At 42.7% G+C, this 25,001-nt stretch overlaps 5 long non-coding RNA genes across 7 annotated transcripts; all 5 read right to left on the bottom strand.

The window, feature by feature from the left end:
- Positions 1-2,633: 2,633 nt before the first annotated feature.
- Positions 2,634-3,021, bottom strand: LOC117190312. The gene is made up of 2 exons (XR_004473676.1): positions 2,876-3,021; positions 2,634-2,686 (listed from the first exon to the last, which is right to left on the bottom strand). It is a non-coding gene; the product is annotated as an uncharacterized LOC117190312 (long non-coding RNA).
- Positions 3,022-7,343: 4,322 nt separating this feature from the next.
- LOC117190314 lies at positions 7,344-7,651 on the bottom strand. Its single transcript, XR_004473678.1, has 2 exons — positions 7,586-7,651; positions 7,344-7,396 (listed from the first exon to the last, which is right to left on the bottom strand). It is a non-coding gene; the product is annotated as an uncharacterized LOC117190314 (long non-coding RNA).
- A 4,219-nt stretch (positions 7,652-11,870) lies between these two features.
- LOC117190313 lies at positions 11,871-12,258 on the bottom strand. The gene is made up of 2 exons (XR_004473677.1): positions 12,113-12,258; positions 11,871-11,923 (listed from the first exon to the last, which is right to left on the bottom strand). It is a non-coding gene; the product is annotated as an uncharacterized LOC117190313 (long non-coding RNA).
- Positions 12,259-12,836: 578 nt separating this feature from the next.
- Positions 12,837-17,559, bottom strand: LOC117190310. Its single transcript, XR_004473673.1, has 3 exons — positions 17,537-17,559; positions 17,347-17,397; positions 12,837-12,962 (listed from the first exon to the last, which is right to left on the bottom strand). It is a non-coding gene; the product is annotated as an uncharacterized LOC117190310 (long non-coding RNA).
- A 1,471-nt stretch (positions 17,560-19,030) lies between these two features.
- Positions 19,031-22,321, bottom strand: LOC117190316. 3 transcript variants are annotated; one of them, XR_004473682.1, is made up of 4 exons: positions 22,264-22,321; positions 22,068-22,118; positions 20,432-20,467; positions 19,031-20,017 (listed from the first exon to the last, which is right to left on the bottom strand). It is a non-coding gene; the product is annotated as an uncharacterized LOC117190316 (long non-coding RNA). The 3 variants fall into 3 exon arrangements; XR_004473680.1 differs by lacking the exon at positions 19,031-20,017 and having other exon boundaries at positions 20,415-20,467; XR_004473681.1 differs by lacking the exons at positions 19,031-20,017; positions 20,432-20,467 and adding an exon at positions 21,381-21,506.
- Between the last annotated feature and the right edge of the window lie 2,680 nt (positions 22,322-25,001).

The following is a 25,001-nucleotide window of genomic DNA, read 5'->3' on the forward strand; positions in this document are numbered from 1 at the left end:
ATAATCAGTTGCAAAAATTACAGCCATGGAGATTTAAATCAATAAAATCATACGGTAATTACTATCATCACATAAAAGTTGTATGTATATTTTGTTCAACGCTTTTTAAACTTACCCAAAACGCACATATGACAGATAGAATACGATTGAAGTGCGGCTGATCAAGAAATGCACCTAAAAAAAATAAACAAATAATCCAGGTTATTTTCCATTTTCGGTTTTGTATTAAATCAGAAAAAGGTTTATTTTTATACCCGATACTCAAAATGAGTATTGGGGTATATTAGATTTGTGGTAAAAGTGGATGTGTGTAACGTCCAGAAGGAATCGTTTCCGATCCCATAAAGTATATATATTCTTGATCAGCATCAATAGCCGAGTCGATTGAGCCCTGTCTGTCTGTCCGTCTGTCCGTCCCCTTCAGCGCCTAGTGCTCAAAGACTATAAGAGCTAGAGCAACGATGTTTTGGATCCAGACTTCTGTGATATGTCACTGCTACAAAAATATTTCAAAACTTCGCCCCGCCCACTTCCGCCCCCACAAAGGACGAAAATCTGTGGCATCCACATTTTTAAAGATACGATAAAACCAAAAACGCAGAGTCGTAGAGTTTGACTATATGTTCTAGAGTGTAAAATCTCAACCAGATCGTGTAATTATTATAGCCAGAATCAAGAAAACAATTTCATTCTTTCTCGCTCTGTCTCTCTCTAACACACAGGTTTCATGGTCGGTTTTGCCAATTGCAAAATGAGTTCAAGGATCTCAGAACCTATTAGAGCCAGAGCAACCGAATTTGGTATCCACACTCCTGTGATATCGGACCTTGACCGTTTCGTGTCCAAATTTCGCCACACCCCCTTCCGCCCCCGCAAAGGACGAAAATCTGGGGCATCCACAAATCTCAGAGACTATTAAGGCTAGAGTAACCAAATTTGGTATCCACACTTCTGTTAGATCTCACTATAAAACGTATATCTCAAAATTTTGCCACACCCCCTTCCGCCCCCCACAAAGGACGAAAATCTGTTGCATCCACAATATTGCACATTCGAGAAAACTAAAAACGCAGAATCATAGATAATGACCATATCTATCAGATTGCTGAATCTGGATCAGATAAGATCATTTTTGTAGCCAAAAGCAAGAAATCAATTTGCAGTGTCTACGCAGCATCCGACGACACGCTCAGACTGATTTTCTGTCTCTCTCGCACGCACTCTTTGTCGTGTCGTTTAATATTAGCGGCGTCTGCCGGAGGAGAGTCATACTGACTTAGTATCGGGTATAACTGTAGAGTTGCGGTGTCCGCAGCAACTCACAACGTTCCCCTCGTTTTCATTATTTCTTTTATATTTGCTACGTTTTTTTCTCTCACTTTATCTTCTTTTGCGTTTAGTTTCTGGCTTTCAGCCCAATTTAATAGTTTTTCGATTTGTTGAAAAGCAAATGCCAGCCAGAGCACAGAAAATAAATTGTCACAAAAATACTAGTCAACTCCTCTCGTTCTTGTTCTGTTCGCCGCAAAAACCGCCGGGCCATACGGGCCGGGCAGGCATGACGACAAAGTTTCCTCCAGGACACACTCGAACCAGAAACAGAACCAGAAGCTCGAGACGGCGACAGACTCCTTGGCCTTATCTTTATCAGTTTCGGGGAGGCGAGTGAAAAGCACAGCGATGTCCTTGTCGTCACATATCGAGTGCAAAAAGTTCGACGACTGCCCAATTGCTGCACTTTTCCATTGCTCGCTCCCCTCCCCCTCCCCGTCCTGGACTGAAGGACTGGAGTCAAGCTGTAAATAACTTCAGATTGAAGAAGAAATGGATCAACTTAGTAAAAAAATAACCAACTGTCTTTTTTAAATGTCCCATAAAATCTCATAAAAGCGCATAAATGCCTCTATGGTTGTAAATATGCTCGTTCTGGTCTCGGGCCCGACATGCACTCAATGAATGAAATGTGTGCACAATGTTGAAAATAGATGTGACACTCATCCCCCGCCCCCCGAAAGTGGGGTTGTGTCTTCGATTTCCTTCTCCATCTCGTGCCTGCCGCTGCGGCTGCCTGCTCCTGATGGTATTGTTGCTGCTCATACGGCTGGCAGGGCATGTAGTGCTGGGTTGTACAACTTCCGCTTATATGGCCAACACAACAGCATGATAAATTGATGGCTGCCAGCGCGGTGCTTTAAAAATGCAAAGAAGGCCGACTACCCAGAGGAAAGTGAGTGCGTGCGTGCGAAGGGGTTGAGTGTTCGGAGTAACCTTTTAGCTTCCAAGTCCTCTGCACCGAATGGAACCCACAAACGTGACCAGCTTTTATTCTCGCATGAGCGTTGCCAGACATTGAAGAAAAGGATACACATTGTACTCTACATGTCATATATAAATACACCAACTGGCTATGAAATGACGCCGATGATTCAAACATTAGGTGCCGCCAGGTTCAGGTTCAGATTTAGATTTCGCGTAACCATTTAAAATGTATTAATATAATAAAAAGACCGATGCAACCAGCGTCCCAAAAAAAAACAGTGCCAACGGCAGAGTTATAAAATCTTAGCAGAAAAAAATCTTTCCCCCACAATAGGCCAAATCTCAATTCCTTCAATATATAGCAGATTATTATATTTGATTTTCAATTTACTTTTATTTTATGCATTTTATTCTCGAACAAAACAACCTGGAAGAGAGAGATAACATAATTAACACATTGATTTGGAAACTAATTCAAGTTCTTAATGGAAATGAATAATCAGTTGGGGAAAGAAGACAAAATCAGCATGATGTTTGAGATTCTAAGAAGAAAAAACCACTAAGGGCTTCTTCATCATTTCAAAAGAGCAACATGAATACTTTAAGCACAATATACCTCTGTTGTTATAATGATCGGAAAAGGTATTTTCCTGTTGGCTGGTGGCTACGCCCACAAACGTACTAACAAAGACTATACAATACCAAGATGTTGCATGAGCGACCAAAAAGCTGTTCTATGGCGGGTCCTAACATTAGGACCCAAAAGGCACGAGGGAGCGCGCGGGGTTTCAATTCCCTTTTCGCCTGTACTTCGTCTCTACCGCGACCCCGCTGCCCATCGGTTTCGTCTGTTCGGCAATGCCTTCACCAGCAACGAAATAATTCTGGACTCTAATTCGAGCCTCAGCACCGTCGAAGCGGTGTTCGCGGATCGCCGATGTCTTTGGAGCGGCACAGTGGGACCTTTGGCCGTCTCAGCTTGCTAAATTAGTTAGTGAATATGAGTTCAATAAATATTTGCACACTGAAAAAATGTTAAACTTTGAGTGCTTATATCTCCTAAACTAAAACTATCTTGAAAATTCGATTGGAAAATTCTCTATTAGATGCGTACATTAAATTTATCTAAAGCACTCATACAATTGTTTGACTATTTCGGCTGAGTCCCCACTGTGCCGCGCCAAAGACATCAGCGACCACGCTGCCCTACGGTTTCGGCACGCAGCCACTGACATGCTTTCACACCGACTCGACGCTGACCGAGGCATTGACGAAGCCGAGTAGCATTTAGGAGGCGAAGGTAGCGTAAAAGAGAATTGAAGTACTAGCCCCGCGCGCCCGTACCGTGAAGCGTCAAACGAAAATAGAAAAAGCATTTGTTCTTCATGCAACATCTTGGTATTGTATAGTCTTTGGTACTAACAAAATGTGAATATGTGCCGATCCCTGATCGAAAGGGAACATATCTCCAAATAAAATAAATAAATTTAATGTACGCATCTAATAGAGAATTTTCCAATCGAATTTTCAAGATAGTTTTAGTTTAGGAGATATAAGCACTCAAAGTTTAACATTTTTTCAGTGTGCAAATATTTATTGACTAACTAACTAATTTAGCAAGCTGAGACGGCCAAAGGTCCCACTGTGCCGCTCCAAAGACATCGGCGATCCGCGACCACCGCTTCGACGGTGCTGTTGCCGAACAGACGAAACCGATAGGCAGCGGGGTCGCGGTAGAGACGAAGTACAGGCGAAAAGGGAATTGAAACCCCGCGCGCCTTTTGGGTCCTAATGCTAGGACCCGCCATAGAACAGCTTTTTGGTCGCTCATGCGACATCTTGGTATTGTATAGTCTTTGGTAACATGCAAATAATTGTAATTGTTAAGCGTTTTATGTTCAGACAGGGAAAAGTGAACAGCATGGTTGTTTAGGGTTCTACTCAGAAGAGGGAATCCTGAGTTAGGATATTCATCAAAATAAAACGCTTCGCAAAAAACCATCGAAATTAAGTTTCCAAAACTTGACCTTATATATTCAGCTGAATCTGATCAACTGGTGTAGAGCAAATCATCGGAGCTGCAATTATTTATCAATTAATATGATTTGCTATAGCGGAACGTCAGAAGCTGATTTGACGACAATATCAGCTTCGAAAACGTTGTAACATGTGGGATTCTAATGAACTATACTGAAGTAACATCATTTAAAGAGTTTAAGGTAAAACAAATGAGTAGAAAACCTACCAGCACAAGCAATGCAATACTTTGAAGTCTTCAGGTACTGAAAGTACAATCGAATACTCAATTTAATAAAATATCACTAGAATATATACATAGATTATGTTGATTTGAAAGATAATCAGCTGCAATAATTGCAGCCATGGAGATTTAAATCAATAAAATCATACGGTAATTACTATCATCACATAAAAGTTGTATGTATATTTTGTTCAACGCTTTTTAAACTTACCCAAAACGCACATCTGACAGATAGAATACGATTGAAGTGCGGCTGATCAAGAAATGCACCTAAAAAAAATAAACAAATAATCCAGGTTATTTTCCATTTTCGGTTTTGTATTAAATCAGAAAAAGGTTTATTTTTATACCCGATACTCAAAATGAGTATTGGGGTATATTAGATTTGTGGTAAAAGTGGATGTGTGTAACGTCCAGAAGGAATCGTTTCCGATCCCATAAAGTATATATATTCTTGATCAGCATCAATAGCCGAGTCGATTGAGCCCTGTCTGTCTGTCCGTCTGTCCGTCCGTCTGTCCGTCTGTCCGTCCCCTTCAGCGCCTAGTGCTCAAAGACTATAAGATCTAGAGCAACGATGTTTTGGATCCAGACTTCTGTGATATGTCACTGCTACAAAAATATTTCAAAACTTCGCCCCGCCCACTTCCGACCCCACAAAGGACGAAAATCTGTGGCATTTACATTTTTAAAGATACGATAAAACCAAAAACGCAGAATGAACGTAGAGGATGACTATATGTTCTAGAGTGTAAAATCTCAACCAGATCGTATAATTATTATAGCCAGAATCAAGAAAACAATTTTATTCTTTCTCGCTCTCTCTCTCTAACACACAGGTTTCATGGTCGGTTTTGCCAATTGCAAAATATGAGTTCAAGGATCTCAGAACCTATTAGAGCCAGAGCAACCAAATTTGGTATCCACACTCCTGTCATATCGGACCTTGACCGTTTCGTGTCCAAATTTCGCCACACCCCCTTCCGCCCCCGCAAAGGACGAAAATCTGGGGCATCCACAAATCTCAGAGACTATTAAGGCTAGAGTAACCAAATTTGGTATCCACACTTCTGTTAGATCTCACTATAAAACGTATATCTCAAAATTTTGCCACACCCCCTTCCGCCCCCACAAAGGACGAAAATCTGTTGCATCCACAATATTGCACACTCAAGAAAACTAAAAACGCAGAATCATAGATAATGACTATATCTATCAGATTGCTGAATCTGGATCAGATCGGATCATTTTTGTAGCCAAAAGCAAGAAATCAATTTGCAGTGGCTACGCAGCATCCGACGACACGCTCAGACTGATTTTCTGTCTCTCTCGCACGCATTCTTTGTCGTGTCGTTTAATATTAGCGGCGTCTGCCGGAGGAGAGCCATACTGACTTAGTATCGGGTATAACTGTAGAGTTGCGGTGTCCGCAGCAACTCACAACGTTCCCCCTCGTTTTCATTATTTCTTTTATATTTGCTACGTTTTTTTCTCTCACTTTATCTTCTTTTGCGTTTAGTTTCTGGCTTTCAGCCCAATTTAATAGTTTTTCGATTTGTTGAAAAGCAAATGCCAGCCAGAGCACAGAAAATAAATTGTCACAAAAATACTAGTCAACTCCTCTCGTTCTTGTTCTGTTCGCCGCAAAAACCGCCGGGCCATACGGGCCGGGCAGGCATGACGACAAAGTTTCCTCCAGGACACACTCGAACCAGAAACAGAACCAGAAGCTCGAGACGGCGACAGACTCCTTGGCCTTATCTTTATCAGTTTCGGGGAGGCGAGTGAAAAGCACAGCGATGTCCTTGTCGTCACATATCGAGTGCAAAAAGTTCGACGACTGCCCAATTGCTGCACTTTTCCATTGCTCGCTCCCCTCCCCCTCCCCGTCCTGGACTGAAGGACTGGAGTCAAGCTGTAAATAACTTCAGATTGAAGAAGAAATGGAAAATTTTCAATTGAATTCATTGTGTTTTGATTGCACACACACACGTGCACATCCACCCACACGATAATTATCAACTTAGTAAAAAAATAACCAACTGTCTTTTTTAAATGTCCCATAAAATCTCATAAAAGCGCATAAATGCCTCCATGGTTGTAAATATGCTCGTTCTGGTCTCGGGCCCGACATGCACTCAATGAATGAAATGTGTGCACAATGTTGAAAATAGATGTGACACTCATCCCCCGCCCCCGAAAGTGGGGTTGTGTCTTCGACTTCCTTCTCCATCTCGTGCCTGCCGCTGCGGCTGCCTGCTCCTGATGGTATTGTTGCTGCTCATACGGCTGGCAGGGCATGTAGGTTGCTGGGTTGTACAACTTCCGCTTATATGGCCAACACAACAGCATGATAAATTGATGGCTGCCAGCGCGGTGCTTTAAAAATGCAAAGAAGGCCGACTACCCAGAGGAAAGTGAGTGCGTGCGTGCGAAGGGGTTGAGTGTTCGGAGTAACCTTTTAGCTTCCAAGTCCTCTGCACCGAATGGAACCCACAAACGTGACCAGCTTTTATTCTCGCATGAGCGTTGCCAGACATTGAAGAAAAGGATACACATTGTACTCTACATGTCATATATAAATACACCAACTGGCTATGAAATGACGCCGATGATTCAAACATTAGGTGCCGCCAGGTTCAGGTTCAGATTTAGATTTCGCGTAACCATTTAAAATTTATTAATATAATAAAAAGACCGATGCAACCAGCGTCCCAAAAAAAAAACAGTGCCAACGGCAGAGTTATAAAATCTTAGCAGAAAAAAATCTTTCCCCCACAATAGGCCAAATCTCAATTCCTTCAATATATAGCAGATTATTATATTTGATTTTCAATTTACTTTTATTTTATGCATTTTATTCTCGAACAAAACAACCTGGAAGAGAGAGATAACATAATTAACACATTGATTTGGAAACTAATTCAAGTTCTTAATGGAAATGAATAATCAGTTGGGGAAAGAAGACAAAATCAGCATGATGTTTGAGATTCTAAGAAGAAAAAACCACTAAGGGCTTCTTCATCATTTCAAAAGAGCAACATGAATACTTTAAGCACAATATACCTCTGTTGTTATAATGATCGGAAAAGGTATTTTCCTGTTGGCTGGTGGCTACGCCCACAAACGTACCAACAAAGACTATACAATACCAAGATGTTGCATGAGCGACCAAAAAGCTGTTCTATGGCGGGTCCTAACATTAGGACCCAAAAGGCACGAGGGAGCGCGCGGGGTTTCAATTCCCTTTTCGCCTGTACTTCGTCTCTACCGCGACCCCGCTGCCCATCGGTTTCGTCTGTTCGGCAATGCCTTCACCAGCAACGAAATAATTCTGGACTCTAATTCGAGCCTCAGCACCGTCGAAGCGGTGGTCGCGGATCGCCGATGTCTTTGGAGCGGCACAGTGGGACGCATGAGGAACAAATGCTTTTTCAATTTTCGTTTGACGCTTCATGGTACGGGCGCGCGGGGCTAGTATTTCAATTCTCTTTTACGCTACCTTCGCCTCCGAAGTGCTACTCGGCTTCGTCAATGCCTCGGTCAGCACGAGCTCGAGCCAACCCAGAAATATGCTTGTAGTTGTGTATATGTGTGTATGTCCTACGTCGGCACGGCCATAAACCGGTGTCGCCCGCAGCATATACGGCTTTTAGCTTCACACACAAGCGCATTGAAAGCATGTCAGTGCCTACGTGCCGAAACCGTAGGGCAGCGTGGTCGCTGATGTCTTTGGCGCGGCACAGTGGGGACTCAGCCGAAATAGTCAAAAAATTGTATGAGTGCTTTAGATAAATTTAATGTACGCATCTAATAGAGAATTTTCCAATCGAATTTTCAAGATAGTTTTAGTTTAGGAGATATAAGCACTCAAAGTTTAACATTTTTTCAGTGTGCAAATATTTATTGACTAACTAACTAATTTAGCAAGCTGAGACGGCCAAAGGTCCCACTGTGCCGCTCCAAAGACATCGGCGATCCGCGACCACCGCTTCGACGGTGCTGTTGCCGAACAGACGAAACCGATGGGCAGCGGGGTCGCGGTAGAGACGAAGTACAGGCGAAAAGGGAATTGAAACCCCGCGCGCCTTTTGGGTCCTAATGCTAGGACCCGCCATAGAACAGCTTTTTGGTCGCTCATGCGACATCTTGGTATTGTATAGTCTTTGGTAACATGCAAATAATTGTAATTGTTAAGCGTTTTATGTTCAGACAGGGAAAAGTGAACAGCATGGTTGTTTAGGGTTCTACTCAGAAGAGGGAATCCTGAGTTAGGATATTCATCAAAATAAAACGCTTCGCAAAAAACCATCTAAATTAAGTTTCCAAAACTTGACCTTATATATTCTGCTGAATCTGATCAACTGGGGGAGTGCAAATCATCGGAGCTGCAATTATTTATCAATTAATATGATTTGCTATAGCGGAACGTCAGAAGCTGATTTGACGACAATATCATCTCGAAAACGTTGTAACATGTGGGATTCTAATGAACTATACTGAAGTAACATCATTTAAAGAGTTTAAGGTAAAACAAATGAGTAGAAAACCTACCAGCACAAGCAATGCAATACTTTGAAGTCTTCAGGTACTAAAAGTACAAATGAATACTCAATTTAATAAAATATCACTAGAATATATACATAGTTTACGTTGATTTGAAAGATAATCAGTTGCAATAATTGCAGCCATGGAGATTTAAATCAATAAAATCATACGGTAATTACTATCATCACATAAAAGTTGTATGTATGTTTTGTTCAACGCTTTTTAAACTTACCCAAAACGCACATCTGACAGATAGAATACGATTGAAGTGCGGCTGATCAAGAAATGCACCTAAAAAAAATAAACAAATAATCCGGTTTTGTATTAAATCAGAAAAAGGTTTATTTTTATACCCGATACTCAAAATGAGTATTGGGGTATATTAGATTTGTGGTAAAAGTGGATGTGTGTAACGTCCAGAAGGAATCGTTTCCGATCCCATAAAGTATATATATTCTTGATCAGCATCAATAGCCGAGTCGATTGAGCCCTGTCTGTCTGTCCGTCTGCCCGTCCCCTTCAGCGCCTAGTGCTCAAAGACTATAAGAGCTAGAGCAACGATGTTTTGGAACCAGACTTCTGTGATATGTCACTGCTACAAAAATATTTCAAAACTTCGCCCCGCCCACTTCCGCCCCCACAAAAGACGAAAATCTGTGGCATCCACATTTTTAAAGATACGATAAAACCAAAAACGCAGAGTCGTACAGTTTGACTATATGTTCTAGAGTGTAAAATCTCAACCAGATCGTATAATTATTATAGCCAGAATCAAGAAAACAATTTCATTCTTTCTCGCTCTGTCTCTCTCTAACACACAGGTTTCATGGTCGGTTTTGCCAATTGCAAAATATGAGTTCAAGGATCTCAGAACCTATTAGAGCCAGAGCAACCAAATTTGGTATCCACACTCCTGTGATATCGGACCTTGACCGTTTCGTGTCCAAATTTCGCCACACCCCCTTCCGCCCCCGCAAAGGACGAAAATCTGGGGCATCCACAAATCTCAGAGACTATTAAGGCTAGAGTAACCAAATTTGGTATCCACACTTCTGTTAAATCTCACTATAAAACGTATATCTCAAAATTTTGCCACACCCCCTTCCGCCCCCACAAAGAACGAAAATCTGTTGCATCCACAATATTGCACATTCGAGAAAACTAAAAACGCAGAATCATAGATAATGACTATATCTATCAGATTGCTGAATCTGGATCAGATCGGATCATTTTTGTAGCCAAAAGCAAGAAATCAATTTGCAGTGGCTACGCAGCATCCGACGACACGCTCAGACTGATTTTCTGTCTCTCTCGCACGCACTCTTTGTCGTGTCGTTTAATATTAGCGGCGTCTGCCGGAGGAGAGCCATACTGACTTAGTATCGGGTATAACTGTAGAGTTGCGGTGTCCGCAGCAACTCACAACGTTTCCCCTCGTTTTCATTATTTCTTTTATATTTGCTACGTTTTTTTCTCTCACTTTATCTTCTTTTGCGTTTAGTTTCTGGCTTTCAGCCCAATTTAATAGTTTGTCGATTTGTTGAAAAGCAAATGCCAGCCAGAGCACAGAAAATAAATTGTCACAAAAATACTAGTCAACTCCTCTCGTTCTTGTTCTGTTCGCCGCAAAAACCGCCGGGCCATACGGGCCGGGCAGGCATGACGACAAAGTTTCCTCCAGGACACACTCGAAACAGAAACAGAACCAGAAGCTCGAGACGGCGACAGACTCCTTGGCCTTATCTTTATCAGTTTCGGGGAGGCGAGTGAAAAGCACAGCGATGTCCTTGTCGTCACATATCGAGTGCAAAAAGTTAGACGACTGCCCAATTGATGCACTTTTCCATTGCTCGCTCCCCTCCCCCTCCCCGTCCTGGACTGAAGGACTGGAGTCAAGCTGTAAATAACTTCAGATTGAAGAAGAAATGGAAAATTTTCAATTGAATTCATTGCGTTTTGATTGCACACACACACGTGCACATCCACCCACAAGATAATTATCAACTTAGTAAAAAAATAACCAACTGTCTTTTTTAAATGTCCCATAAAATCTCATAAAAGCGCATAAATGCCTCTATGGTTGTAAATATTCTCGTTCTGGTCTCGGGCCCGACATGCACTCAATGAATGAAATGTGTGCACAATGTTGAAAATAGATGTGACACTCATCCCCGCCCCCCGAAAGTGGGGTTGTGTCTTCGACTTCCTTCTCCATCTCGTGCCTGCCGCTGCGGCTGCCTGCTCCTGATGGTATTGTTGCTGCTCATACGGCTGGCAGGGCATGTAGTGCTGGGTTGTACAACTTCCGCTTATATGGCCAACACAACAGCATGATAAATTGATGGCTGCCAGCGCGGTGCTTTAAAAATGCAAAGAAGGCCGACTACCCAGAGGAAAGAGAGTGCGTGCGTGCGAAGGGGTTGAGTGTTCGGAGTAACCTTTTAGCTTCCAAGTTTTCTGCACCGAATGGAACCCTCAAACGTGACCAGCTTTTATTCTCGCATGAGCGTTGCCAGACATTGAAGAAAAGGATACACATTGTACTCTACATGTCATATATAAATACACCAACTGGCTATGAAATGACGCCGATGATTCAAACATTAGGTGCCGCCAGGTTCAGGTTCAGATTTAGATTTCGCGTAACCATTTAAAATGTATTAATATAATAAAAAGACCGATGCAACCAGCGTCCCAAAAAAAAACAGTGCCAACGGCAGAGTTATAAAATCTTAGCAGAAAAAAATCTTTCCCCCACAATAGGCCAAATCTCAATTCCTTCAATATATAGCAGATTATTATATTTGATTTTCAATTTACTTTTATTTTATGCATTTTATTCTCGAACAAAACAACCTGGAAGAGAGAGATAACATAATTAACACATTGATTTGGAAACTAATTCAAGTTCTTAATGGAAATGAATAATCAGTTGGGGAAAGAAGACAAAATCAGCATGATGTTTGAGATTCTAAGAAGAAAAAACCACTAAGGGCTTCTTCATCATTTCAAAAGAGCAACATGAATACTTTAAGCACAATATACCTCTGTTGTTATAATGATCGGAAAAGGTATTTTCCTGTTGGCTGGTGGCTACGCCCACAAACGTACTAACAAAGACTATACAATACCAAGATGTTGCATGAGCGACCAAAAAGCTGTTCTATGGCGGGTCCTAACATTAGGACCCAAAAGGCACGAGGGAGCGCGCGGGGTTTCAATTCCCTTTTCGCCTGTACTTCGTCTCTACCGCGACCCCGCTGCCCATCGGTTTCGTCTGTTCGGCAATGCCTTCACCAGCAACGAAATAATTCTGGACTCTAATTCGAGCCTCAGCACCGTCGAAGCGGTGGTCGCGGATCGCCGATGTCTTTGGAGCGGCAGAGTGGGACCTTTGGCCGTCTCAGCTTGCTAAATTAGTTAGTGAATATGAGTTCAATAAATATTTGCACACTGAAAAAATGTTAAACTTTGAGTGCTTATATCTCCTAAACTAAAACTATCTTGAAAATTCGATTGGAAAATTCTCTATTAGATGCGTACATTAAATTTATCTAAAGCACTCATACAATTGTTTGACTATTTCGGCTGAGTCCCCACTGTGCCGCGCCAAAGACATCAGCGACCACGCTGCCCTACGGTTTCGGCACGCAGCCACTGACATGCTTTCACACCGACTCGACGCTGACCGAGGCATTGACGAAGCCGAGTAGCATTTAGGAGGCGAAGGGAGCGTAAAAGAGAATTGAAGTACTAGCCCCGCGCGCCCGTACCGTGAAGCGTCAAACGAAAATAGAAAAAGCATTTGTTCTTCATGCAACATCTTGGTATTGTATAGTCTTTGGTACTAACAAAATGTGAATATGTGCCGATCCCTGATCGAAAGGTAACATATCTGCAAATAAAATAAATAAATTTAATGTACGCATCTAATAGAGAATTTTCCAATCGAATTTTCAAGATAGTTTTAGTTTAGGAGATATAAGCACTCAAAGTTTAACATTTTTTCAGTGTGAAAATATTTATTGACTAACTAACTAATTTAGCAAGCTGAGACGGCCAAAGGTCCCACTGTGCCGCTCCAAAGACATCGGCGATCCGCGACCACCGCTTCGACGGTGCTGTTGCCGAACAGACGAAACCGATGGGCAGCGGGGTCGCGGTAGAGACGAAGTACAGGCGAAAAGGGAATTGAAACCCCGCGCGCCTTTTGGGTCCTAATGTTAGGAACCGCCATAGAACAGCTTTTTGGTCGCTCATGCGACATCTTGGTATTGTATAGTCTTTGGTAACATGCAAATAATTGTAATTGTTAAGCGTTTTATGTTCAGACAGGGAAAAGTGAACAGCATGGTTGTTTAGGGTTCTACTCAGAAGAGGGAATCCTGAGTTAGGATATTCATCAGAATAAAACGCTTCGCAAAAAACCATCTAAATTAAGTTTCCAAAACTTGACCTTATATATTCAGCTGAATCTGATCAACTGGTGTAGAGCAAATCATCGGAGCTGCAATTATTTATCAATTAATATGATTTGCTATAGCGGAACGTCAGAAGCTGATTTGACGACAATATCAGCTTCGAAAACGTTGTAACATGTGGGATTCTAATGAACTATACTGAAGAAACATCATTTAAAGAGTTTAAGGTAAAACAAATGAGTAGAAAACCTACCAGCACAAGCAATGCAATACTTTGAAGTCTTCAGGTACTAAAAGTACAAATGAATACTCAATTTAATAAAATATCACTAGAATATATACATAGTTTATGTTGATTTGAAAGATAATCAGTTGCAATAATTGCAGCCATGGAGATTTAAATCAATAAAATCATACGGTAATTACTATCATCACATAAAAGTTGTATGTATATTTTGTTCAACGCTTTTTAAACTTACCCAAAACGCACATCTGCCAGATAGAATACGATTGAAGTGCGGCTGATCAAGAAATGCACCTAAAAAAAATAAACAAATAATCCAGGTTATTTTCCATTTTCGGTTTTGTATTAAATCAGAAAAAGGTTTATTTTTATACCCGATACTCAAAATGAGTATTGGGGTATATTAGATTTGTGGTAATAGTGGATGTGTGTAACGTCCAGAACGAATCGTTTCCGACCCCATAAAGTATATATATTCTTGATCAGCATCAATAGCCGAGTCGATTGAGCCCTGTCTGTCTGTCCGTCTGTCCGTCCGTCCGTCCGTCCGTCCGTCCGTCCGTCCGTCCGTCCGTCCGCTTCAGCGCCTAGTGCTCAAAGACTATAAGAGCTAGAGCAACGATGTTTTGGATCCAGACTTCTGTGATATGTCACTGCTACAAAAATATTTCAAAACTTCGCCCCGCCCACTTCCGCCCCCACAAAGGACGAAAATCTGTGGCATCCACATTTTTAATGATACGATAAAACCAAAAACGCAGAATCGGTGAGGATGACCATATCTTCTACAGTGCAAAATCTGAACCAGATCGAATAATGATTATAGCCAGAATCAAGAAAACAATTTCATTCTTTCTCGCTCTGTCTCTCTCTAACACACAGGTTTCATGGTCGGTTTTGTCAATTGCAAAATATGAGTTCAAGGATCTCAGAACCTATTAGAGCCAGAGCAACCAAATTTGGTATCCACACTCCTGTGATATCGGACCTTTCGTGTCCAAATTTCGCCACACCCCCTTCCGCCCCCGCAAAGGACGAAAATCTGGGGCATCCACAATATTGCACATTCGAGAAAACTAAAAACGCAGAATCATAGATAATGACCATATCTATCAGATTGCTGAATCTGGATCAGATCAGATCATTTTTATAGCCAAAAGGAACAAATCAATTTGCACTGGGTACGCAGCCCCCGACGTCACGCTCAGACTGATTTTCTGTCTCTCTCGCACGCACTCTTTGTCGTGTCGTTTAATATTAGCGGCGTCTGCCGGAGGAGAGCCATACTGACTTAGTATCGGGTATAACTGTAGATTTGCGGTGTCCGCAGCAACTCACAACGTTCCCCCTCGTTTTCATTATTTCTTTTATATTTGCTACGTTTTTTTCTCTCACTTTATCTTCTTTTGCGTTTAGTTTCTGGCTTTCAGCCCAATTTAATAGTTTTTCGATTTGTTGAAAAGCAAATGCCAGCCAGAGCACAGAAAATAAATTGTCACAAAAATACTAGTCAACTCCTCTCGTTCTTGTTCTGTTCGCCGCAAAAACCGCCGGGCCATACGGGCCGGGCAGGCATGACGACAAAGTTTCCTCCAGGACACACTCGAACCAGAAACAGAACCAGAAGCTCGAGACGGCGACAAACTCCTTGGCCTTATCTTTATCAGTTTCGGGGAGGCGAGTGAAAAGCACAGCGATGTCCTTGTCGTCACATATCGAGTGCAAAAAGTTCGACGACTGCCCAATTGCTGCACTTTTCCATTGCTCGCTCCCCTCCCCTCCCCGTCCTGGACTGAAGGACTGGAGTCAAGCTGTAAATAACTTCAGATTGAAGAAGAAATGGAAAATTTTCAATTGAATTCATTGCGTTTTGATTGCACACACACACGTGCACATCCACCCACAAGATAATTATCAACTTAGTAAAAAAATAACCAACTGTCTTTTTTAAATGTCCCATAAAATCTCATAAAAGCGCATAAATGCCTCTATGGTTGTAAATATGCTCGTTCTGGTCTCGGGCCCGACATGCACTCAATGAATGAAATGTGTGCACAATGTTGAAAATAGATGTGACACTCATCCCCCGCCCCCCGAAAGTGGGGTTGTGTCTTCGACTTCCTTCTCCATCTCGTGCTTGCCGCTGCGGCTGCCTGCTCCTGATGGTATTGTTGCTGCTCATACGGCTGGCAGGGCATGTAGTGCTGGGTTGTACAACTTCCGCTTATATGGCCAACACAACAGCATGATAAATTGATGGCTGCCAGCGCGGTGCTTTAAAAATGCAAAGAAATGCCGACTACCCAGAGGAAAGTGAGTGCGTGCGTGCAAAGGGGTTGAGTGTTCGGAGTAACCTTTTAGCTTCCAAGTCCTCTGCACCGAATGGTACCCACAAACGTGACCTATAATCTGAAAATTGCATTAAAACGTAATTCCATTAAAATGTAATCAAAAATTTAAGTTAATCACCGGCCGAATCTCATAGCAACCAGCTTTTATTCTCGCATGAGCGCTGCCAGACATTGAAGAAAAGGATACACATTGTACTCTACATGTCATATATAAATACACCAACTGGCTATGAAATGACGCCGATGATTCAAACATTAGGTGCCGCCAGGTTCAGGTTCAGATTTAGATTTCGCGTAACCATTTAAAATTTATTAATATAATAAAAAGACCGATGCAACCAGCTGCCTTCACCAGCAACGAAATAATTCTGGACTCTAATTCGAGCCTCAGCACCGTCGAAGCGGTGGTCGCGGATCGCCGATGTCTTTGGAGCGGCACAGTGGGACGCATGAGGAACAAATGCTTTTTCAATTTTCGTTTGACGCTTCACGGTACGGGCGCGCGGGGCTAGTATTTCAATTCTCTTTTACGCTACCTTCGCCTCCGAAGTGCTACTCGGCTTCGTCAATGCCTCGGTCAGCACGAGCTCGAGCCAACCCAGAAATATGCCTCTAGTTGTGTATATGTGTGTATGTCCTACGTCGGCACGGCCATAAACCGGTTTCGCCCGCAGCATATACGGCTTTTAGCTTCACACACAAGCGCACTGAAAGCATGTCAGTGGCTGCGTGCCGAAACCGTAGGGCAGCGTGGTCGCTGATGTCTTTGGCGCGGCACAGTGGGGACTCAGCCGAAATAGTCAAAAAATTGTATGAGTGCTTTAGATAAATTTAATGTACGCATCTAATAGAGAATTTTCCAATCGAATTTTCAAGATAGTTTTAGTTTAGGAGATATAAGCACTCAAAGTTTAACATTTTTGTTAACATTTTGCCGAACAGACAAAACCGTTGGGCAGCGGGGTCGCGGTAGAGACGAAGTACAGGCGAAAAGGGAATTGAAACCCCGCGCGCCTTTTGGGTCCTAATGCTAGGACCCGCCATAGAACAGCTTTTTGGTCGCTCATGCGACATCTTGGTATTGTATAGTCTTTGGTAACATGCAAATAATTGTAATTGTTAAGCGTTTTATGTTCAGACAGGGAAAAGTGAACAGCATGGTTGTTTAGGGTTCTACTCAGAAGAGGGAATCCTGAGTTAGGATATTCATCAAAATAAAACGCTTCGCAAAAAACCATCTAAATTAAGTTTCCAAAACTTGACCTTATATATTCTGCTGAATCTGATCAACTGGTGTAGAGCAAATCATCGGAGCTGCAATTATTTATCAATTAATTTGATTTGACGACAATATCAGCTTCGAAAACGTTGTAACATGTGGGATTCTAATGAACTATACTGAATTAACATCATTTAAAGAGTTTAAGGTAAAACAAATGAGTAGAAAAGCTACCAGCACAAGCAATGCAATACTTTAAAGTCTTCAGGTACTAAAAGTACAAATGAATACTCAATTTAATAAAATATCACTAGAATATATACATAGTTTACGTTGATTTGAAAGATAATCAGTTGCAATAATTGCAGCCATGGAGATTTAAATCAATAAAATCATACGGTAATTACTATCATCACATAAAAGTTGTATGTATATTTTGTTCAACGCTTTTTAAACTTACCCAAAACGCACATCTGACAGATAGAATACGATTGAAGTGCGGCTGATCAAGAAATGCACCTAAAAAAAATAAACAAATAATCCGGTTTTGTATTAAATCAGAAAAAGGTTTATTTTTATACCCGATACTCAAAATGAGTATTGGGGTATATTAGATTTGTGGTAAAAGTGGATGTGTGTAACGTCCAGAAGGAATCGTTTCCGATCCCATAAAGTATATATATTCTTGATCAGCATCAATAGCCGAGTCGATTGAGCCCTGTCTGTCTGTCCGTCTGTCCGTCCCCTTCAGCGCCTAGTGCTCAAAGACTATAAGAGCTAGAGCAACGATGTTTTGGAACCAGACTTCTGTGATATGTCACTGCTACAAAAATATTTCAAAACTTCGCCCCGCCCAATTCCGCCCCCACAAAAGACGAAAATCTGTGGCATCCACATTTTTAAAGATACGATAAAACCAAAAACGCAGAGTCGTAGAGTTTGACTATATGTTCTAGAGTGTAAAATCTCAACCAGATCGTATAATTATTATAGACAGAATCAAGAAAACAATTTCATTCTTTCTCGCTCTGTCTCTCTCTAACACACAGGTTTCATGGTCGGTTTTGCCAATTGCAAAATATGAGTTCAAGGATCTCAGAACCTATTAGAGCCAGAGCAACCAAATTTGGTATCCACACTCCTGTGATATCGGACCTTGACCGTTTCGTGTCCAAATTTCGCCACACCCCCTTCCGCCCCCGCAAAGGACGAAAATCTGGGGCATCCACAAATCTCAGAGACTATTAAGGCTAGAGTAACCAAATTTGGTATCCACACTTCTGTTAGATCTCACTATAAAACGTATATCTCAAAATTTTGCCACACCCCCTTCCGCCCCCACAAAGGACGAAAATCTGTTGCATCCACAATATTGCACATTCGAGAAAACTAAGAATCATAGATAATGACCATATCTATCAGATTGCTGAATCTGGATCAGATCACATCATTTTTGTAGCCAAAAGCAAGAAATCAATTTGCAGTGGCTACGCAGCATCCGACGACACGGTCAGACTGATTTTCTGTCTCTCTCGCACGCACTCTTTGTCGTGTCGTTTAATATTAGCGGCGTCTGCCGGAGGAGAGCCATACTGACTTAGTATCGGGTATAACTGTAGAGTTGCGGTGTCCGCAGCAACTCACAACGTTCCCCCTCGTTTTCATTATTTCTTTTATATTTGCTACGTTTTTTTCTCTCACTTTATCTTCTTTTTCGTTTAGTTTCTGGCTTTCAGCCCAATTTAATAGTTTTTCGATTTGTTGAAAAGCAAATGCCAGCCAGAGCACAGAAAATAAATTGTCACAAAAATACTAGTCAACTCCTCTCGTTCTTGTTCTGTTCGCCGCAAAAACCGCCGGGCCATACGGGCCGGGCAGGCATGACGACAAAGTTTCCTCCAGGACACACTCGAACCAGAAACAGAACCAGAAGCTCGAGACGGCGACAGACTCCTTGGCCTTATCTTTATCAGTTTCGGGGAGGCGAGTGAAAAGCACAGCGATGTCCTTGTCGTCACATATCGAGTGCAAAAAGTTCGACGACTGCCCAATTGCTGCACTTTTCCATTGCTCGCTCCCCTCCCCCTCCCCGTCCTGGACTGAAGGACTGGAGTCAAGCTGTAAATAACTTCAGATTGAAGAAGAAATGGAAAATTTTCAATTGAATTCATTGCGTTTTGATTGCACACACACACGTGCACATCCACCCACAAGATAATTATCAACTTAGTAAAAAAATAACCAACTGTCTTTTTTAAATGTCCCATAAAATCTCATAAAAGCGCATAAATGCCTCTATGGTTGTAAATATGCTCGTTCTGGTCTCGGGCCCGACATGCACTCAATGAATGAAATGTGTGCACAATGTTGAAAATAGATGTGACACTCATCCCCTGCCCCCCGAAAGTGGGGTTGTGTCTTCGACTTCCTTCTCCATCTCGTGCCTGCCGCTGCGGCTGCCTGCTCCTGATGGTATTGTTGCTGCTCATACGGCTGGCAGGGCATGTAGTGCTGGGTTGTACAACTTCCGCTTATATGGCCAACACAACAGCATGATAAATTGATGGCTGCCAGCGCGGTGCTTTAAAAATGCAAAGAAGGCCGACTACCCAGAGGAAAGTGAGTGCGTGCGTGCGAAGGGGTTGAGTGTTCGGAGTAACCTTTTAGCTTCCAAGTCCTCTGCACCGAATGGAACCCACAAACGTGACCTATAATCTGAAAATTGCATTAAAACGTAATTCCATTAAAATGTAATCAAAAATTTAAGTTAATCACCGGCCAAATCTCATAGCAACCAGCTTTTATTCTCGCATGAGCGTTGCCAGACATTGAAGAAAAGGATACACATTGTACTCTACATGTCATATATAAATACACCAACTGGCTATGAAATGACGCCGATGATTCAAACATTAGGTGCCGCCAGGTTCAGGTTCAGATTTAGATTTCGCGTAACCATTTAAAATGTATTAATATAATAAAAAGACCGATGCAACCAGCGTCCCAAAAAAAAACAGTGCCAACGGCAGAGTTATAAAATCTTAGCAGAAAAAAATCTTTCCCCCACAATAGGCCAAATCTCAATTCCTTCAATATATAGCAGATTATTATATTTGATTTTCAATTTACTTTTATTTTATGCATTTTATTCTCGAACAAAACAACCTGGAAGAGAGAGATAACATAATTAACACATTGATTTGGAAACTAATTCAAGTTCTTAATGGAAATGAATAATCAGTTGGGGAAAGAAGACAAAATCAGCATGATGTTTGAGATTCTAAGAAGAAAAAACCACTAAGGGCTTCTTCATCATTTCAAAAGAGCAACATGAATACTTTAAGCACAATATACCTCTGTTGTTATAATGATCGGAAAAGGTATTTTCCTGTTGGCTGGAGGCTACGCCCACAAACGTACTAACAAAGACTATACAATACCAAGATGTTGCATGAGCGACCAAAAAGCTGTTCTATGGCGGGTCCTAACATTAGGACCCAAAAGGCACGAGGGAGCGCGCGGGGTTTCAATTCCCTTTTCGCCTGTACTTCGTGTCTACCGCGACCCCGCTGCCCATCGGTTTCGTCTGTTCGGCAATGCCTTCACCAGCAACGAAATAATTCTGGACTCTAATTCGAGCCTCAGCACCGTCGAAGCGGTGGTCGCGGATCGCCGATGTCTTTGGAGCGGCACAGTGGGACCTTTGGCCGTCTCAGCTTGCTAAATTAGTTAGTGAATATGAGTTCAATAAATATTTGCACACTGAAAAAATGTTAAACTTTGAGTGCTTATATCTCCTAAACTAAAACTATCTTGAAAATTCGATTGGAAAATTCTCTATTAGATGCGTACATTAAATTTATCTAAAGCACTCATACAATTGTTTGACTATTTCGGCTGAGTCCCCACTGTGCCGCGCCAAAGACATCAGCGACCACGCTGCCCTACGGTTTCGGCACGCAGCCACTGACATGCTTTCACACCGACTCGACGCTGACCGAGGCATTGACGAAGCCGAGTAGCATTTAGGAGGCGAAGGTAGCGTAAAAGAGAATTGAAGTACTAGCCCCGCGCGCCCGTACCGTGAAGCGTCAAACGAAAATAGAAAAAGCATTTGTTCTTCATGCAACATCTTGGTATTGTATAGTCTTTGGTACTAACAAAATGTGAATATGTGCCGATCCCTGATCGAAAGGTAACATATCTGCAAATAAAATAAATAAATTTAATGTACGCATCTAATAGAGAATTTTCCAATCGAATTTTCAAGATAGTTTTAGTTTAGTAGATATAAGCACTCAAAGTTTAACATTTTTTCAGTGTGCAAATATTTATTGACTAACTAACTAATTTAGCAAGCTGAGACGGCCAAAGGTCCCACTGTGCCGCTCCAAAGACATCGGCGATCCGCGACCACCGCTTCGACGGTGCTGTTGCCGAACAGACGAAACCGATGGGCAGCGGGGTCGCGGTAGAGACGAAGTACAGGCGAAAAGGGAATTGAAACCCCGCGCGCCTTTTGGGTCCTAATGTTAGGACCCGCCATAGAACAGCTTTTTGGTCGCTCATGCGACATCTTGGTATTGTATAGTCTTTGGTAACATGCAAATAATTGTAATTGTTAAGCGTTTTATGTTCAGACAGGGAAAAGTGAACAGCATGGTTGTTTAGGGTTCTACTCAGAAGAGGGAATCCTGAGTTAGGATATTCATCAAAATAAAACGCTTCGCAAAAAACCATCTAAATTAAGTTTCCAAAACTTGACCTTATATATTCTGCTGAATCTGATCAACTGGTGTAGAGCAAATCATCGGAGCTGCAATTATTTATCAATTAATATGATTTGCTATAGCGGAACGTCAGAAGCTGATTTGACGTGTAACATGTGGGATTCTAATGAACTATACTGAAGTAACATCATTTAAAGAGTTTAAGGTAAAACAAATGAGTAGAAAACCTACCAGCACAAGCAATGCAATACTTTGAAGTCTTCAGGGTACTTCGGATAAAGGCAACACTGTAAAGAAGACATAAAATTTGCTATAAACATCACATATAAACTCGGTCTTCCCACCAATATGATGATGGTCTAGTTGATTCAGGTAAATTTCTCCGCATTTTCTACTCAGTAGAACGCAAGTTAATAGATAAAAGGTATTCATCATGTAAATATTTAAACCAAGCTTTACAGACTGACGTATACGTATGTATACGGGGGGTATGAACCGTCGCGGCAGTGTTTAGTGGGTTTTGAAGTCCTCGAGGATCGAGGTATTTTTCGCATAGGCCAGTAGTTGATGTGGCGTCCTAATGGAGGCATCTTCCAGTGATGCCAGCACTGGGGCGCCCAGGTATCTCCTCCTTGCCCTTAAGAGAGCAGGACAGTTGCAGATGAGATGTTCTAGGGTTTCGGTTGCCCCAGGTTCGTCACATTTCCTACAACTGTCTCTGTTTGTGATTCCTAGCTTTGTCGCATGCGCCGCAGCCAGGCAGTGTCCCGTTAATATTCCCACTAATAATCTGCAGTCCTTCCGTGGTAGGTGCAGCAGGTAGTGGCTGAGTTTGTCATTGCGTTCCTTGCACATGATTTTCGAGGTTCTGCAGGCGGTGGTACTCCTCCACCTACATTCGGTTTGTGATCCGGCCTGCTTTTCTAGATCGCTTTGCAGCGTTCTGAGGGAGACAGGCACGTTCTCGGTTCTCGTATTCGCCAGCCCGACGCCTTCCTTAGCTAGTACGTCCGCCGTCTCGTTCCCTTCGATGCCCTGGTGGCTGGGAATCCAGTAGATCAGCACTGACTTTGTCGTGCTTAGGGTATCTAGTGCCTCCCTGCTCGCCAAGACATTTCTGGAACTGACTGCGGACGACTGCATGGATCTTATCGCCGCTTGGCTGTCGACGAATAGGTTGACCGCATCGTATGCTCTTTCAGTGAGAAGAGCGACCTCTGCTGCTTTCCTGATGGCAAAAACCTCTGCCTGGAATATGCTACAATGGTCCGGTAGCTTATATGACAGCCTTATCTCAGGGTCTGTACAGTATAGGCCCGCTCCTACTCCTCCGTCCATCTTGGAGCCGTCCGTATATATATTGAGGTGCTCCGTTTGGTCTCTTCCGATTTTCCACTCTTCAGGCCCCAAGGATGCAGTTGTTTTTACGTCGAGGCATGTTTGGGGGGTCATGTAATCAGTTCATCTGTTCATTTCCCTTCCAATTGAACTATGCCCGTATTCTTGTGGCGACATATTTCCTGAAGCGATGAGGCGTTGTGCTGCCTTTCCTGCAGTCATGGCGTGGATGTCTAGGGGTTCGATTCCAAGTAGGGTTTCGAGAGATTTTGTTGGGGTTGACCTCAGCGCCCCTGTAATACAGAGCAAAGCCTGTCGCTGAGTCCTTTCCATAAGCTTATGATACGTTTTCTTTCCAGTAGCTTGCCACCACACTAAGACTCCATACAGCAGAGTTGGTCGCACCACCGAGATGTAAATCCAATGCATCAGAGCCGGAGATAGGCCCCATGTGCTGCTGAGCATCTTCTTGGATGCATAAAGCGCAATGGTGGCCTTCTTCACCCTTTCCAATACATTGGGTTTCCATGCCAGTTTACTATCCAGTACTGTGCCCAGGTATTTGACTTGTGTTTTTGGGGTTAGCCTAGTTTGATTGATCTTCGGGGGGGGGGTCCATATCGGTACCTTGTACCTCTTGGTAAAGAGGATGAGGTCCGTCTTGTCCGCGTTGATACTGAGTCCTACTTCTTCCGCCCACTCGCGTATCTCCCTGAGTGTTCGTTGCATTAGTGAGCTGAGGGTCGATGGGCAAACACCCGTAATAAGTATGCTTATGTCGTCCGCATAAGCTGTTATTATTGGGGCCTTCCTTTCGTATCTCTTGATGAGGTCGTCGACCACCAGATTCCACAGGAGGGGCGACAGGACTCCACCCTGGGTGTGCCTCTGTGTGCCTCTTTCACCATGGAAGCGGTGCCCCACTCTGATTGCACCCGTCTGCAACCTAGGAGGTTCCTTATCCACAGGTTGATTGCTGGGTGTGTATTAGTTGCTACCAGCCAATTTGTTATTGCTTCCGTAGCCACGTTGTTGAATGCTCCGGAGATGTCCACGAATACTCCCAGTGCATACTTTTTATTGTGAAGGGCTTTCTCAATGGTAGCTACTACCGAATGTAGTGCGGTCTCCACCGATTTCCCTTTAGTATAGGCATGCTGGTTGGTTGACATCAGTCCCCCTACCTCATTCCTGATGTGTAAGTCCAGCAGCTTTTCTAGCGTTTTTAATATAAATGAGGTAAGGCTTATCGGTCTATAGTCCTTGGGACTCGCATGGCTGCACTTTCCTGCCTTTGGGAGGAAGACAACTCTCGAGGTTCTCCATTGGATAGGGATATAGCCAGTACTTATACAAGCTGTGAATATTGCGGAGAGCCATGGGGTAATCGCCTCTTTGGTCACCTGCATCATGGCTGGGAATATCCCGTCCAGTCCTGGTGCTTTTGTGCCCGCAAAGGAGTCTATTGCCCAGTGGATTCGCTTGGTGGTTAAAAAATCTGTTGGGGGGTGTTGTTCCTCGGTTGCTAGGTCCTGGTGCTCTTTGGCATCAGCGACCTCGGTGCAACCAGGGAAATGTTCCTCCATTAGTGCTGTTAGGGCTTCGTCACTGCCCTCTGTCCACTGTCCGTC

This window comes from Drosophila miranda, assembly GCF_003369915.1.
Source record: "Drosophila miranda strain MSH22 chromosome Y unlocalized genomic scaffold, D.miranda_PacBio2.1 Contig_Y1_pilon, whole genome shotgun sequence".
Lineage (NCBI taxonomy): Eukaryota > Metazoa > Arthropoda > Insecta > Diptera > Drosophilidae > Drosophila > Drosophila miranda.